This window comes from Crinia signifera, chromosome 4 (assembly GCF_055691185.1).
Source record: "Crinia signifera chromosome 4, ASM5569118v1, whole genome shotgun sequence".
NCBI classification, from domain to species: Eukaryota; Metazoa; Chordata; class Amphibia; order Anura; family Myobatrachidae; genus Crinia; species Crinia signifera.
In genome coordinates this window covers 333472034-333488615 of record NC_139220.1, presented here as the reverse complement: position 1 = coordinate 333488615, position 16582 = coordinate 333472034, and the positions used below count along the sequence as shown (strand labels likewise).

General features: G+C 45.4%; 1 protein-coding gene across 2 annotated transcripts in view; it reads left to right on the top strand.

The window, feature by feature from the left end:
* Positions 1-1899: 1899 nt before the first annotated feature.
* Positions 1900-16582, top strand: part of LOC146076012 (uncharacterized) — a 49761-nt gene continuing 35078 nt past the window's right edge. Inside the window, exon 1 of one of the 2 annotated variants that reach the window (XM_083185776.1) lies at positions 1900-2027. The gene's annotated coding sequence lies outside the window, so the exon portion shown is untranslated. The remainder of the gene's footprint in view (positions 2028-16582) is intronic. The other variant, XM_083185775.1, reaches the window with a different exon arrangement.

The window sequence follows — 16582 nt, the reverse complement described above, 5'->3', positions numbered from 1 at the left end:
CCCAATCTAATAAAATAGAAGCTGTGCGCTTGCGCACAGCGTCTATTCTCGTATGAAAATAAGGTTGTGGCTAATTAGCATAAGCCACACCCTCATTTGCATACGCCCCGCCACCTTTTTGGACGCTCGCGCGAGTGTCCCTATTTCATCAGCACAGACGTTGGGAGGTATGCCACAGGGTTATTACCACAGGGCTACCACATAGCTATTACCACAGGGATATTACCACAGGGTTATTACCACAGGGTTATTACCACAGGGCTATTACCACAGGGTCATTACCACAGGGATATTACCACAGGGATATTACCACAGGGTTATTACCACAGGGTTATTACCACAGGGTTATTACTACAGGGCTATTACCACAGGGCTATTACCACAGGGCTATTACCACAGGGTTATTACCACAGGGTTATTACCACAGGGTTATTACCACAGGGATATTACCACAGGGATATTACCACAGGGCCACCACATAGATATTACCATAGGGTTATTACCACAGGGATATTACCACAGGGTCATTACCACAGGGTCATTACCACAGGGATATTACCACAGGGCTACCACAGGGCTATTACCACAGGGCTATTACCACAGGGTTATTACCACAGGGTTATTACCACAGGGTTATTACCACAGGGTTATTACCACAGGGCTATTACCACAGGGCTATTACCACAGGGTTATTACCACAGGGCTACTACAGGGTCACCACAGGGTTATTACCACAGGGCCACCACATAGCTATTACCACAGGGATATTACCACAGGGATATTACCACAGGGTTATTACCACAGGGATATTACCACAGGGTCATTACCACAGGGTCATTACCACAGGGTCATTACCACAGGGTCATTACCACAGGGTTATTACCACAGGGATATTACCACAGGGCTACCACAGGGCTATTACCACAGGGCTATTACCACAGGGTTATTACCACAGGGTTATTACCACAGGGTTATTACCACAGGGTTATTACCACAGGGCTATTACCACAGGGCTATTACCACAGGGTTATTACCACAGGGCTACTACAGGGTCACCACAGGGTTATTACCACAGGGCTACCACAGGGCTATTACCACAGGGCTATTACCACAGGGATATTACCACAGGGTTATTACCACAGGGTTATTACCACAGGGATATTACCACAGGGATATTACCACAGGGTTATTACCACAGGGCTATTACCACAGGGATATTACCACAGGGCTATTACCACAGGGATATTACCACAGGGTTATTACCACAGGGTTATTACCACAGGGATATTACCACAGGGTTATTACCACAGGGATATTACCACAGGGTTATTACCACAGGGATATTACCACATGGCTGCCACAGGGATATTACCACAGGGCTATCGCAGGGTTATTACCACAGGGCTATCACAGGGTTATTACCACAGGGTCACCACAGGGTTATTACCACAGGGCTATCGCAGGGTTATTACCACAGGGCTACAACATATATATTATAATACAATACTATATACAATATAATAAACTATAATATAAAATACATTATATTAACCTGCGGACAATTGCTTAATCTGCAAAATTAATATAATAAATGCATCTAAGACCTAGCAATATATTATGTAATGTGCCCTTTGTGCGTTTATTTGTAGTACACGATGAGTTAAATATTAACCTGCAAACTGTCATTACCTGCTGTAGTATGAGACTGAACTGTGGGCAAAAAGTATATAGCCAGCTAGGATTTGCCCTTAGTTAAAATGGCCACCGGAGCATCGCCGTATACACACCTCTCTAGGAACAGAAAGGGGGTGGGGACTGACACAGACAAGAAGTACAATGATAGCAGCGACGCGCCCAGCCTGACCCGGAAGTGGAGGACCAGCAAATAGTGCACACACTGACCCGGAAGTAGGGGGTGTAAGTCGGAGACAGAAGCAGCACTGACTCCTCCTGTACTTACACACTGGTACCAGCAGCTGGGAGACCCGGATTACTGTGGTCCTGAGGGGTCTGTAATACCCAGCAAGGTATGTGATCAGTCTGACCATGCCGAGTATTGTGTTATATATGTCTGTTCTACTAACAGCGGGCAGTGCTGGGGATAACAGCGCTAACCACACTGACTGCTCTCTGTATGGGAACCAGTATATATATATATATATATATATATATATATATATATATATATAGTGAATAGTTAGAGGCCAGCATAACGAAATGAAAGTAGTAAAGGATAGCAAAAAAAGCCAAAAAAGGCTGTGTTTAATCATAAAGGTGGACACACCAGCATATCAAAAATAGTCCATATACATATTACCAAGTCTAAATAACAGCATGGCAACTGCAGCATGGTGGTCCACCTAGAGAGTCACTGATGCCCTGGGCATTTTGGGCATCAGTGACTCTCTAGGTGGACCACCATGCTGCAGTTGCCATGCTGTTATTTGGACTTGGTAATATGTATATGGACTATTTTTGATATGCTGGTGTGTCCACCTTTATGATTAAACACAGCCTTTTTTGGCTTTTTTTGCTATCCTTTACTACTTTCATTTCGTTATGCTGGCCTCTAACTATTCACTATTACACATCTATGTGGCTTCAGCATTTCCCCGGATGATGTGAATGTAGTGTGCTAACTGCTATTGAGATATATATATATATATATATATATATATATATAGCATTGCACTAACCACGCTGACTGCCCTCTGTAAGGGAACCTGTGTGTGTGTGTGTGTGTGTGTGTATATATATATATATATATATATATATATATATAGCATTGTACTAATCACACTGACTGCTCTCTATAAGGGAACCAGTATATATATATATATATATATATATATATATATATATATATATATATATATATATATATAGCACTGCAGTAACAACACTAACTTCTCTCTATATGGGAACCAGTATATATATATATAATGTATATCACTGCAGTAACCACACTGACTGCCCTCTATATGGAAACCAGTGTGTGTGTGTGTGTGTATATATATATATATATATATATATATATATATATATATATATATATATATATATATATAGCACTGCAGTAACCACACTGACTGCTCTCTATATGGGAACCTGTATATGTATATATATATATATATATATCACACACACATATATACTGGTTCCCTTATATATATATATATATATATATATATATATATATATATATATATATATATATATATATATATATATATATATAGCATTGCACTAACCACACTGACTGCCCTCTATAAGGGAACCATTATATATATGTATGTGTATAAATATATATATATATATATATATATATATATAGTACTTGTTTCCTAGCACGGCCACAATCGCGGCCATCGGGGGTAATTTTTAGTGGCCTGCGACCGACGCGATGCCCACGATTTTCCCATTGAAATGCATTGAAAATAGTGAAAAATCGGGTCGGTCGCGTCGTGTGCACCTAAAAATGCTTAAATGGTCCAGACGCGATGCCCCCGATTTCCCCATAGGGAACAATGTTAAATGCATCAATTTACCCGCGATGACCACGATTTCCCATAGGAAACAATGTTAAATGGATAAATTTACCCAAATCAGCATAGGGAAGAATGGTAAATGGGCCAGAAACCCCCCAAAAAAACACAAAGCAGTGGAATGTCCCCCCAAAAGTAGTTGACGCCACCCCGCCATCAACGTGAACCCGAAGCGTGGCGAGCGCAGCGGTACGCGTCCTCCGACCTTTTCATGCCCTACTATCCACTAGGGCGTGGAGTGAGAATAGAATAGTGTGGTGAGCGCGAAGCGTGGCGAGCGGACGCGGATACCTTCACAGGTAAACGCGTCCCTTCGCGGGCTTCCCAGGTGTCCGCGTCGCCATGGACACCTGGGAAGCCCGCGAGGGGACGCGTATAAGTGTGAAGGTATCGGCGTCCCCTCGCGGGGCTCGGTGGCTCGCTGCGCTCGCCACACTATTCTATTCTCACTCCACGCCCTAGTGGATAGTAGGGCATGAAAAGGTCGGAGGACGCGTACCGCCGCCGCTCGCCACGCTTCGGGTTCAAGTTGATGGCGGGGTGGCGTCAACTATTTTTGGGGGGACATTTCAATGTTCAGGGGTGTTTTTGGGCCATTTACTATTGTTCCTATGATAATTTGGCTAAATTGAGCCTTTTAACATTGTTTCCTATGGGAAATCGTGGTCATCGCGGGTAAATTGAGGCATTTAACATTATTCTCTATGGGGAAATCGCGGGCATCGCGTCTGGCACATCGCGACCTATTTTTAACGGCCGCGATGGCCCCGATTTTACCCCCGATGACCGCGATTAAGATCGTTGTGGCCGTGCTAGGAAACAAGTACTATATATATATATATATATATATATATATATATATATATATATATATATATATATATATATATATATATATATATATATATATATATATATATATATATATATATATATATATATATAGTGTTCCTTTGTGTAGGCGGCACTCACTCCAAAAAAATATACTCAAGGGGTAAATGAAGTATTTCAATCGACATTTCGAAGCTTTAATAAGTGTGCTTCTTCATCAGGACAAACATACAATGTTTCCAAAAGACACTAGATTTCTCTAGAGGGACAGGCGCTAATATATGGTGAATTATATTGTTATTTTTATTTCAATGTTTATTCCACTCAATATGGGATTATGTTGAACAAGCTGCAGAATTTATACAGAGGTGTCAGTGTGATCACCTCTAATAGGTCTAGGTCTGAATCATATAAAATGATTCAGACTTTTAGAACTATACGCCACAATTTTGAAACAAGAGAAATTCTGCGCTGAGTTTTTTCAGTTAACCATTTGGCTGAATTCACACTACACAATACACAGATATAAATATTTTAAATATATATTATTATTATTTTTTTATTTTTGAATAGCTAATATGAAAACTTTTCTACATGTATATCACTGTAAAATAAGATTAAGAAAATATACAATTAGGTGGCCACCTTAATTCAATTATAATACAGTTACAAAAACATATATATAAAAAGTATAAACAAATATTCAATATGTTAAAAATATTCTTGTGTAAATTAATATTGGTAGACTGCTTTAGAATTTGCCATACAACCTGTACCAGGATAGATCTCGTGTATTTTCCAAATAGGGTCCCAATGAAGAGAGTATTGTGATTTTGATATTCACAATATATTGTATGTAGTGGTCGATCCGGGCACCACTAGCCGGTTGTAATTTGTATCAAGAGTCACAGTAATAAAGGATATATGTTATGAGAGTATTGAGCGAACACCACGTCTCTCACCCGCGGTGTACTCACTCTCTTTTCTGTCAAAATGACGGTTGTACTGTCCACCGCTGTAGACGAGCCGGGTCTTATGGATGTTAGATGGCAGATGGATAATGCAGCTCTCACCCGCAGTGCCGTAACACTCGATATCCCCCGATCGAATTACTTCCCACTCCAGGGGTGCTCTAGTCGACAGGCTGATGTGGACACAGTAGTAGATGTTGCAGTAGCAAAGTAACAATTTAATTGTCCGTGGCTGTGGATGAGCTGGATCTGAGTAGTGCTGGGCAGCAGTTGGAATATGCGGCTCTCACCCGCAATGCTGTACCACACTCTTGTCTCTGACCTTGTGCTTCCCACTCGTGGGGTGCTCTAATCGACAACTTTATAGTGGACACGATGATGTATATTGCGGCAGCGGATTGAATTTGGCAGATCACGCCCGCAATGCCGTGGTGCTCGGTAGTCTGACACCTGAGTATTAGACGCTGTTGTCTCCTGCGTCTCTCACCTCAGTGTTGATAGACAGGTGTATCTAGTCTCCTCGTGGGGATCCGCCGAATGGAATGGCTGTGGATATAAGCAATCTGGTAAAGTTTGATGGGTGCCTTGTATTCCTTAGGTATATGGCCGCAGTTTCCCAATATATAGATCAATGGTGCTGGAGTGGGAAGTAATTCGATCGGGGGATATCGAGTGTTACCACACTATTCTATTCTCAACTCCACGCCCTAGTGGATAGTAGGGCATGAAAAGGTCGGAGGACGCGTACCGCCGCCCCTCGCGGGCTCGCTGCGCTCGCCACGCTTCGGGTTCACATTGATAGTGGCTTGGTTGTGAACATCCAATATCATTCATCAATATCATTCATATCTGACACATTAAGGACAACAGAATTTAAGGAATAACTGTAATTAGCATATATCAGAAATAAATTATAATAACAACAACACATAGCATACAATAATTAATCGCCGTAATTATTTAGCCAACAAACTGAGTGCATGTAGAATGCGGTTAAATGGGCTGTCACCCGCCAGGCACTTTCGCCACACAAACTCTTGCATATAAGAGTCCAGGTGATGGCAGGCTGTGCCCCGCTGGCGTTTGTTCCGCCACTTTGCACATCCCCATAGTCTTTCGATATTTTGGGTGTGTGCTCCAGTCTCCGGGTCCACAAAGTTATATCTGTGATTCACTCTCAACTGACTGTATCCAGCCTGCTCCAGTTCTGCGGTGTTGTACGCACGCCAGCAATCGCTGACAATTGTACTTCCAGCCTCGATGTGCTCCGCAATTGCAGTCATCAGGGTCGTCGCATCTCGCTTTTCCACTGGTAACATAAAACAGTCCCCTGTTTCACGACACACTCCTCCAAAGACCCACTGCTGTGGGAGAACTCTGCCGACATTGGCTTGTCTCTTTGCGAAGAGCGACTCATCAATTTCAACAATTTTGCCTGGTCCACCAATCCGGCGTTGAGGCTGGGACATGAGGTCGCATTGACACGCCTCCCGCATCAATGTATTGTAAAAGATAGTGCTTTTATTACATATCTTCAAATGCTTGGTGCAAAACTCTATAGATGTCAGTTCGTCACACCAGCAGAAAATAAAGCGCAGTATGGTCATAAATGGAAGCCTGCATCCGGGGTAAAATAGTGAGGCCCGCAGACTTTGCTTTTTCCCACAGCTTTTGATATAGCAGCGCCATTTCCGCTCTTTCACAGACAGGCGCATTGGGTGTCCATTTGGACAGGTAGCTGTGGATGGAAGCAGCCCATTGTCCTGCATGAATTTAACTGTATCCTCTTCAGTTTTGGGGAGGCGGAAGATACTGTCTGGCAAAGCCATACTGGGAAATAGGGTGTAAGGGGCAATATGGGGCAAATTTCAGAAATTTCACCTCACAAAAACTCTGAGACACACCAACACTGCAAATCACTTCTTTTCTCCTGTCAAAACTCCCTCAGAGTGAATTTGTGTCAGATGTGGCAGAGGGCGGGTTTGAAATTGGGCGGGATGTGGTAAAATCGCGTCGCATCGCGTGCCATTGTATACCATACAATAGCATACGATGCGACGCGATTTTGGATACGATGAAATTTCAAGGGAAATCGCGTCGCATCGTATGCTTATTGTACTGACATTCAATTTCCACATCGGGCGCCCGGATAACTCACAAGTACCATAAATTTTTCTACCATTAGGTCAATTTGACGTTCAGCCACGATCTCGTTACTACAGATACGCCGTGCCCGCAGGAACTGCGAGTAATGCAATCCAAACTTGAGCGAGCGTGGGTGACAACTATTGGAATGTAAGATAGTATTACGATCTGTTTCTTTTGTATAAAGTGTCGTAGAAATACGACCCTGTGCAATCATTATCTTGACATCCAAAAAGCTTACGGTATCTGTGTCGACAGAATAGGTCAACTTCACTGTCTGTGGCATTATGTCGCTCAATGACTCTCCATCACCCTGCCAGATTAAGAACAAGTCTTAATCTTGTCTAAATCTAGTCTAAATCGTGAATACAATTTCACACATCCCACTACTTGTGGGTCTGCAAAAAAGATGTCCCTCTCGATCATTTGCATGAATGCATTTGCATAAGATGGCGCAAAATTACTGCCCATCACACACCCACTTCTCTATGTAAAATTTATTATCATACAGGAAGTAGTTGTGCGTGAGCACAAATTCCAGTAAATTTACCAAAAACTGCACATCAGGACCATCATAAAAATCACTGTGTTCAATGAGTCGACGCACCGCCTGTAAACCCCCGTCATTTGGGATGACGGTGTACAGGCTGGTGACGTCGACGCTACATAATAAACAGCCTTCAGGTAATACATCCACCAGTGCCAATTTTCTCAAAAAAAGCAGTAGTATCACTAATGCTGCTTTCCCACTGCAGACCCGTTTAAGTTTACAGGTAATCTTAAATGGTATTTAGCATTCCCACTGCAGCAGATTACAGTTTCAAATGCCATTTAAGTACCATTCCCATTGCAGGTAAAACGTTTTAGCTCTTCAAAACGTTTTTACAGCACAAATGAGTGCCTGTGACTTTAATGGGCTTTTCAGGGATGAAAAGGTGCTTATGATTCTCATTGGTGCCCAGTGGTTCCAGAAATATATAGATTGCTGGCATGTGCCAGCAATCTATATATTACTGGCTTACGATTCTCATTGGTGCCCAGTGGATCCAGAAATATATAGATTGCTGGCATGTGCCAGCAATCTATATATTACTGGCTTATGATTCTCATTGGTGCCCAGTGGTTCCAGAAATATATAGATTGCTGGCATGTGCCAGCAATCTATATATTACTGGCTTACGATTCTCATTGGTGCCCAGTGGTTCCAGAAATATATAGATTGCTGGCATGTGCCAGCAATCTATATATTACTGGCTTAGGATTTTCATTGGTGCCCAGTGGTTCCAGAAATATATAGATTGCTGGCATGTGCCAGCATTCTATATATTACTGGCTTACAAAATCAAACATTGGTGGCCAGTGCTGCTCCGTGTGGAGCAGGACGGAGGGAGGCGGTGCATGTGGGTGGACCCGGCCAGCGTCGCGATTATCCACCGCAGCAGCAGCCAGCCGGACACAGCGTGAACAAGTGAGTATGACAGGAGGGGGGGGGGGGGGTCAGCGGGGCGTACCGCCGGGCTGAAAGTGGTTAATCTTTCAGCCCGGCAGCGTACACACACGGAGATGATGGCTGAAAAAAATCAGCCATCATCTCTACCGTTTAAGATGCATTCCCATTGCCTCTTAAACTGTAGATTACCGTGTAAAACCCTGCTCTGAAAACGGGTTGAAATACCCGAGTTTAACTTTAAACGGTATTTCAACTCTGGCGCTTTCCCACTGCAGCCTTAAACGGTATTTTGCCCTCAAAAATCGGCAAAATACCGTTTTAAGGCTGCAGTGGGAAAGGGGCATAAGATGATCTGGGCTAGCTTGTTTACATGGTTGTAGTACTGCATCTATGAAAGTAGGAACGTTCTGGAATAGAGAACCCCTGGCGGCGATAATGGGTCGACCAGGGGGCAATGTATACATGAGTGGTATAGTGGGGAATGGAACCAATGATGCACTTTTTAACTCTGATAAAATGATTCCCTCACTCACCGCCTCATGCAACATTGCCTCCAATTCACCTGCAAAAGCATCTGTAGGATCTCTTTGTAGTTGCGCATACACTAAAGTATCAGAAAGCTGTCTTTCTATCTCACATCTGTAGTCGAGCACATCCTGAACAACCACGGCACCGCCTTTATCAGCGGGCCGTATTATAATATTGGTATAGGACGCAAGGTCCTTTAATGCTTTAAACTCTTTTTTTTATTCAGGTTGTGGTCGACTCTATCATTAGTGCATGGAAGAACCTCCTCTCTAACATCTGAATCCACCATTCTCATGTAAGTCTTAATAGTAGGATTATAATAGATAGGCTCAAACACTGATTTAGGTTGCAAACGTTTAAGCTGAATAGGCATAATAATATAATCATTGGGAACAGTCACAGGTTGTTTACCAAAATATTCTTTAAGCTTAAGTTGTCTATTAAGCTTATACCCCTCAATGTCTTATTTAAGTGGATCAAAGTTCACAGTAGGTACAAATGACAGTTTCCTCTCATCGTCAGTAAGTGGCTGAGATGAAAGATTATAAACTATCTCCTGAGGGGCGGCCTGCCGCGTTTGCCTTGCCCTCTTGCTCTGGCCACCACGGCGCGTCTTGTATCTCTTACGGGGCTGTCCCATCGTCTTGTTCGAACCCCTAAAGGGTACTGGGAATTAGAAGATGCCAGTCCAGAACCACCTTGTACATTGCCATCAGAATCGCTGGTTGTAGGCTGTTCAAAAGAGGATTCAGCATATCCCCCAAATCTCCGTTGTTTAAACTGCTTAAGTGGCTGCTGCCTGTTAACATTAGGCCCCCCTTGGACCCACATATAAACACTATTTTGTTCATAATCGAGATTGACCTTATCTAGTTTGTCTCTTAAACTGGATCAAATCCCTTTTATAGCTAGCCACTTGCTTAGTCAAACGTTCCAACCAATCCTGGTCGGAATCAGCCATAAAAGCAGCTTTATGCTTATCCTCAAACGTTTTGATACGTTCCCGGGCAATCTCCTGCTCTCTGCCCAACTCCTCAATTACAAGCAGCATTAGATCCATGCTACATTTGTTTACCACAGCTATCCATTTTTTGCAAAATGCTGTGTTAAAGCGACCAATTGTCGGGGCATTCCGCACCCGAAATCCACGTGGTATGCTCTTTCTTTTATAATAGTCGCTCAAAGAAATTGTATGGTACATGTAGTCGATCTCTCGCTGCTTCAGATGCAACCAATCTCTGTACAAGTGGGCCAATAGTCTGTCATCCTCCTCATCAACCAAAGCATTTTTAGATAGTATGGCTTCAGCCTCAGATTCAGTCTTGCCCTGTGTCAAAAGGGCCAAATTGATGCTGTCAAAGGGCAAATCACCACCACCTTCAGCCATTTCAGCCATCACTCAGTCCACAAATAAAACCAGGAAGAGTCACTGGAAGACTGCATAAACTTTCAATAAACGGGTGCTTGAGTTCCCAATGCCACAGTGTTGACCTCACTGTCGCACCATACAAAGTCCCATAGGAACTGCACTCCTCACTACACTCACATGTGGGGTGCCATCCAGAAGTACCCAGAATCAGGGCCCAATATAGCGTTCCTTTGTGTAGGCGGCACTCACTCCAAAAAAATATACTCAAGGGGTCATGAAGTATTTCAATCGACGTTTCGAAGCTTTAATAAGTGTGCTTCTTCATCAGGACATAAACATACAATGTACATAACAACATATTTATACATACCCTCCAAAGTGCCAATCCCCTCTCCATCTCCCGCGCGCACCACGATCCCTGAAACTGTCTATGGATCCCACTTCTAAATTTACTAAAGAACTAAAATCTTTACTCGATCAGGCTCTAACTATTGACATTATCTCAAAGGAACAGTATTGTTTTTTGTTTGTGGAACATGCAGTTATTCCGGTTTACTACCACCTCCGTAAAATTCACAAGTCCATCACTGCACCCCCGGGTTGCCCTATTATTTCGGGTGTTGGGTCTCTATCCTCTAATTCAGTGGTTCCCAACCTTTTTTGTCTCCTGTACCCCTTGATTAGGCTTTTCATTTATGAGTACCCCCTCGTGAAATTTTCAGGGGGCGTGGCCTAAAAGCGGTGTGGCTTAACAGGGGCAAGTCATACTGGCAATGACGAGAAAAAAAAAAGTGCAACCACTTGACCACAATATAAGCTCAGCCCATTCTGCAGACAGCATATAAAATAACAGAACCTTGTCAAATCTCTATTACTGAAGCAACAGACATTCCAACGGATCACGTTAGCCTTCCAATAGTGGCAGATACACATATGCCCCCAAAAGTGCCAGATACACATATGCTCCAATGGTGCCAGGTATGCCACCACGGTGCCAGGTATGACCCCATGGTACTGGGTATGTGCCCACAGTGCCAACAATGCCCCTACAGTGCCAGCAACAAGTATACCCCCATAGTGCCAGCAACAAGTATGCCCCACAGTGCCAGCAACAAGTATGCCCCACAGTGCCAGCAACAAGTATGCCCCACAGTGCCAGCAACAAGTATGCCCCACAGTGCCAGCAACAAGTATGCCCCACAGTGCCAGCAACAAGTATGCCCCACAGTGCCAGCAATGCCCCACAATGCCAGTAACAAGTATGCCCCCACAGTGCCAGCAATGCCCCACAATGCTAGTAACAAGTATGCCCCCACAGTGCCAACAATGCCCCACAGTGCCAGCAATGCCCCACAATGCCAGTAACAAGTATGTCCCACGCCTGAGAAAAGACAAAATCCCTCCCCCCTCTCTCCAAGGCCACAGCAGAAGCACATAGTCAGCAAAATTTGTTACTTACATAAATGTAGTCAATCCGACCTCCTGGGCCCTGGCTGAGCTGGCTCCAGGCTACCAAGCAGCGTGTGGAGTGGGTCTGCTGGCTGTCCGCACTGCAATGTCAGCCTGCCTGTGCATAACCGCGCGGGTACCTCCCTCCTCTGTCCCCTGCTTGGCTAGTCTGGATCAGAGGAAGGGGGAGGCACTACCCGGCAGTCACCACTCGCATGTCGCACACACAGTGACATAGCTCCACCTCCACGCCGGGTCCACTCTGCTCTGAGTGGTCTCCCCGGCTGAGGCTCCCTCTATGCCCGCCTCCGCTCCTTCGTTCAGCCGCCCAGACCAGTCCCCGCTCTGTGCGCTGCTCGGCGCTCACAGACAGTCACAGCCGCCTGTCAGTCTACATATCAATGTGACAGGCAGCTGTGACTGAGCGCCGAGCTCTCAAGTCCGGCGCCCGACCACAGCCACCGGCTCGTCCCCCTGTAAAAACGGCCCTGCGCGGCCGCCATTACAGGCCGGGCAGCGGCGTACCCCCCAGCGTGTGGACGCGTACCCCCAGGGGTACGCGTACCACAGGTTGGGAACCGCTGCTCTAATTTATCACATTATGTTGACACGTATCTCCAGCCACGAGTTTCCACACTGAGGTTGTATATTAAGGATACCACCCATTTTAAAAATTTAATTTGTCAAGTAGAATGGAAAGACTCGTACGCCTTTATGACCATTGACGTACAGAGTCTATACTCTAACATTCCCCATCCTTTGGGTATAAAAGCCATAGAGGGAAGACTTACTCTGGATGAAGACCTCAGTGTGGAACATATTCACTTTATTTTAGGTTCGATAGCAATCATTTTAAGTCACAATTATTTCACATTTTCGAAGACCACCTTGTGTGGGGTGGCGGCTGGGGTGCGAGTCTGGTTCTCTATGGCCGTTACATTGATGATTTATTTATCATTTGGGATGGGGACTATTCTTCAGCACTTTCTTTTGTCACACACTTGAATTCTAATTCATTTAATTTAAAGTTCACTCACACTTTTCACCAAACCAATATTGATTTTTTTGGATATCAGTTTGACAATTAAAGGAGGTCAAATTCATACCTCAAATTTTAGGAAAGAAGTGAATACTAATTCAGGGTTTGCAAATACTCACTATAGTGAGTATTTTACCCACTTTGAAGCAACAGGGACTAATTTTTTATGAATGGCTGGGTCCCCTGGGACCTGCTCCACCCATTTTGGCGTGCACGCCGTGTTAATGTGTGTGTGACAAGGGTGGAGGGACCTGTTTCCCCCTCATTTGTGATGTGACCGTGGAGAAGACACAGCGGGACTTACGGCTGCTTCACACATCTGCTGGGCGCGAAAATGAAAGGGTCCCTGTCACAGCAGAGTCTTAGGCAGAAGTGCACGGAAGCCGCGGAAGCTGGCTCCTGCACTGTGCCTCAACAACTGCTCAGCAGGGGAACAGAGCTGCGGCTGGTGTGAGGACGGAGCATGAGGAACTGAAACCAGCATTGGGGGCCAGAACCAGGGAGTTGTGACAGTGAGGACGGAGCAGACCCGGGCAGGAATCAGAGGTAAGAGGGTTGCGTGGTCCTTTTAGCAGGCTGCTTGGCTGTGTCATGTAAGGGGATTTATTGCTAGCAGGACTCGGGCTGCAGACTTCCCTCCTCCTCTCCTACCTTGCGGTGCTGCTCTCTTGTGTGTCACTGTCACCTCCTCCAGGCTCTGAGTGCTGGCTGTTAATGGAAGGGGATTAGGAGGCTTTATTCCGTTGGAACCCAGAAAAGGGCAAGTAGGACCCCGATTTTTGTAAGTGAGGGGTCCGCGGACCCATCATTTTGGGGGGTTTTCAGCTATTACTATGATGATTTTTTCAATCCGTCCCCTAAGACATACTGTGTTCTATATTGGTTGGTTTTCCCTTAAATGCGTTCCATACATCCAGAAAACTTCCCTATAGAGAGAAACTTTAGCGTTCCAATTGCTGGAACTGCGGATTGCCGGATGTGACGCAGGTTTAGAGAGACCGGACGGGCTGGAGTCACACCATCAGTGAGAAGGGTCATGTCCGGCTCCGGCACATCTACATCATGTAGAAGATCGGGAGGTTTGCACCAGTGCAGAGTTCAAATTAGAGGGTCGTAACCCTGTGGCGCGGTGTACTGTAATGTACTATCTATATAGTGTTCACTCTAGAAATTTTTTTAGGGCAGGGTGCTGACCACGGGGAGGGCACATTTTAATTTTAAAAGGGCAAAATTATGCGAGATTGTATGTGTGTGTGTGTGTGTGTATGTGTATAAATATAGATATAGATATTCTGGCAGCACAGAACTGACTACCTATACTAAACTGGCTGTGGTGACTGAAGCAATTACCAATGAACAGACTTTATAGACTATGCTGTCAATTACCGCCAGGACGGAGAAGCGCGGCACTGTCAGTGCAGCTAGGGAGACTGCAGGCAGGGCTGCCATCAAAAATTCTGGGGCCAGGGACAGACAATAGGCAGCCCCCCTCCCCCGCTCCCCACCATAATACTCATTACATATTACACTACAAGCTTTAATGCCTATGACACATTATGCTACATGCTGTAAATGCCAATTACACATTATACCAAACACGGTAATGGCCATAACACATTATACCAAACACTGTAATGTGCATTACATATTATACCACGTGCTGTAATGCCTATGACACATTAAGCCCCACACTGTACTTTTCGGCAACCTACGGAATATCATCCTGGGTGTCGGAGAAACACATTTACTGTCGTATATTAATTAATTAATTTATAGTAGAGAATAGGTGTCACTCCCCAGACTTAAAAAATGACACCTGGAGACAGGGTACAGGGGGTGGAGTGACAGAGGGCCAGATGAAGGGGTGAGGTGATGGCATGAGGTGATGGGTGGCGTGACGAGCTGAGGCAATGGTACACGTGAAATATCCTGGGATTATTGTGTACTGTATGTTTGAAATGAATATGGAATCCCTCCAACACAAATATCTGAACTGCAAGTTGGCATACTGGATGGCACCACTGCCTCAGTACTGAGGTCTTATTATAGAGATATAGATCTATATAATCATTTTATATATTTATAATCATTTTAGGAAATTGAATTATTTTGGTAAAAGCCTATTAGCCAGGTCAAATGATTAGCCGATCAAAGGTACACTTCTTGGAGCCAGAACCCCCCCCCTGAACTGCAGACAGTAGCCCCTACCTCAGACCCAGCGGACCTCCAAATTGCATACAGAAGCCCCCTCAGAGCCAGCACCCTCCAGACAGTAGTGCCCTTTAGAGCCAGTGGTTCCCACACTGCATGCAGGAACCCCGAAAGAGCCAGTGGTCTCCACACTGCAAACAGGAGCCCCCCTCAGAACCAGGGACCCACACACACACACATTACAGACAGGATCCCCCCGTCAGAGCCAGTGGACCCAACATTGCAGACAGGAGCCCCCCACAGCACCCCCCTCCCCCAACACACACACACACACACACACAGGAACCCCTGTGACACCTGCTCACCAGCATTTTCAGTTCCTCCTTGGACATGCCGGTATAGAGGTACCGCTGCTACTCAAACTCATAGCGGGTGGTCTTGGTCACCATGGCCACCCTGTTCGGCCTAAAGCCCTCGGGTTTGGGGGGACCCGCAGGCACTCATCTTGGGAGAGGGAGCTGCGCGGCCACCGATGCTGGGGTCATGAGGTGGCGGCGGCACCGGGTGCACAGGAGAGCCGGGCAGGAGCCCACCATGGCCAGGCGTGAGACCTCTGTTCCAGGTCACCTTCCGGTGGGGATGACACAACGCGCATGGGGGGCTACCCAGACGCGATGCAGGAGGACACTTCCCGTGTGAACGCGCCATTAAATCGTGCTCCATTCACTCCTGAGTCCTGACCATCTAGGGAGGCTGCAGTACTGAGGCACCGGGGTCCGGGCAGCGCAGGTGGGCAGGAGAGCCCTGCTGACTGCCCAGGGACCGCCTGCCCGCGCTGCCCGGACCCCGGTGCCCAGGTACCACCTGCCTCCCAGGGCTCCCACAGAACTGATTTGTCAGCGGCTTCTGTTTACTGTGCAAGGCGCAGGGTGGCGAAAAATGGGCAGGGCGGAATTCGGCGGCCTTTAAAGGGGCAGTGCCCTGTGAAATAAGCCTAGCGGGAACACTATCTATCTGAGGTATAAGAACTGAGTAGTTTATATAAGCCGAAAGAGACACGTAACCATAGCAACTAACCAATCAAACAGTTGCTGATAGGCCGAA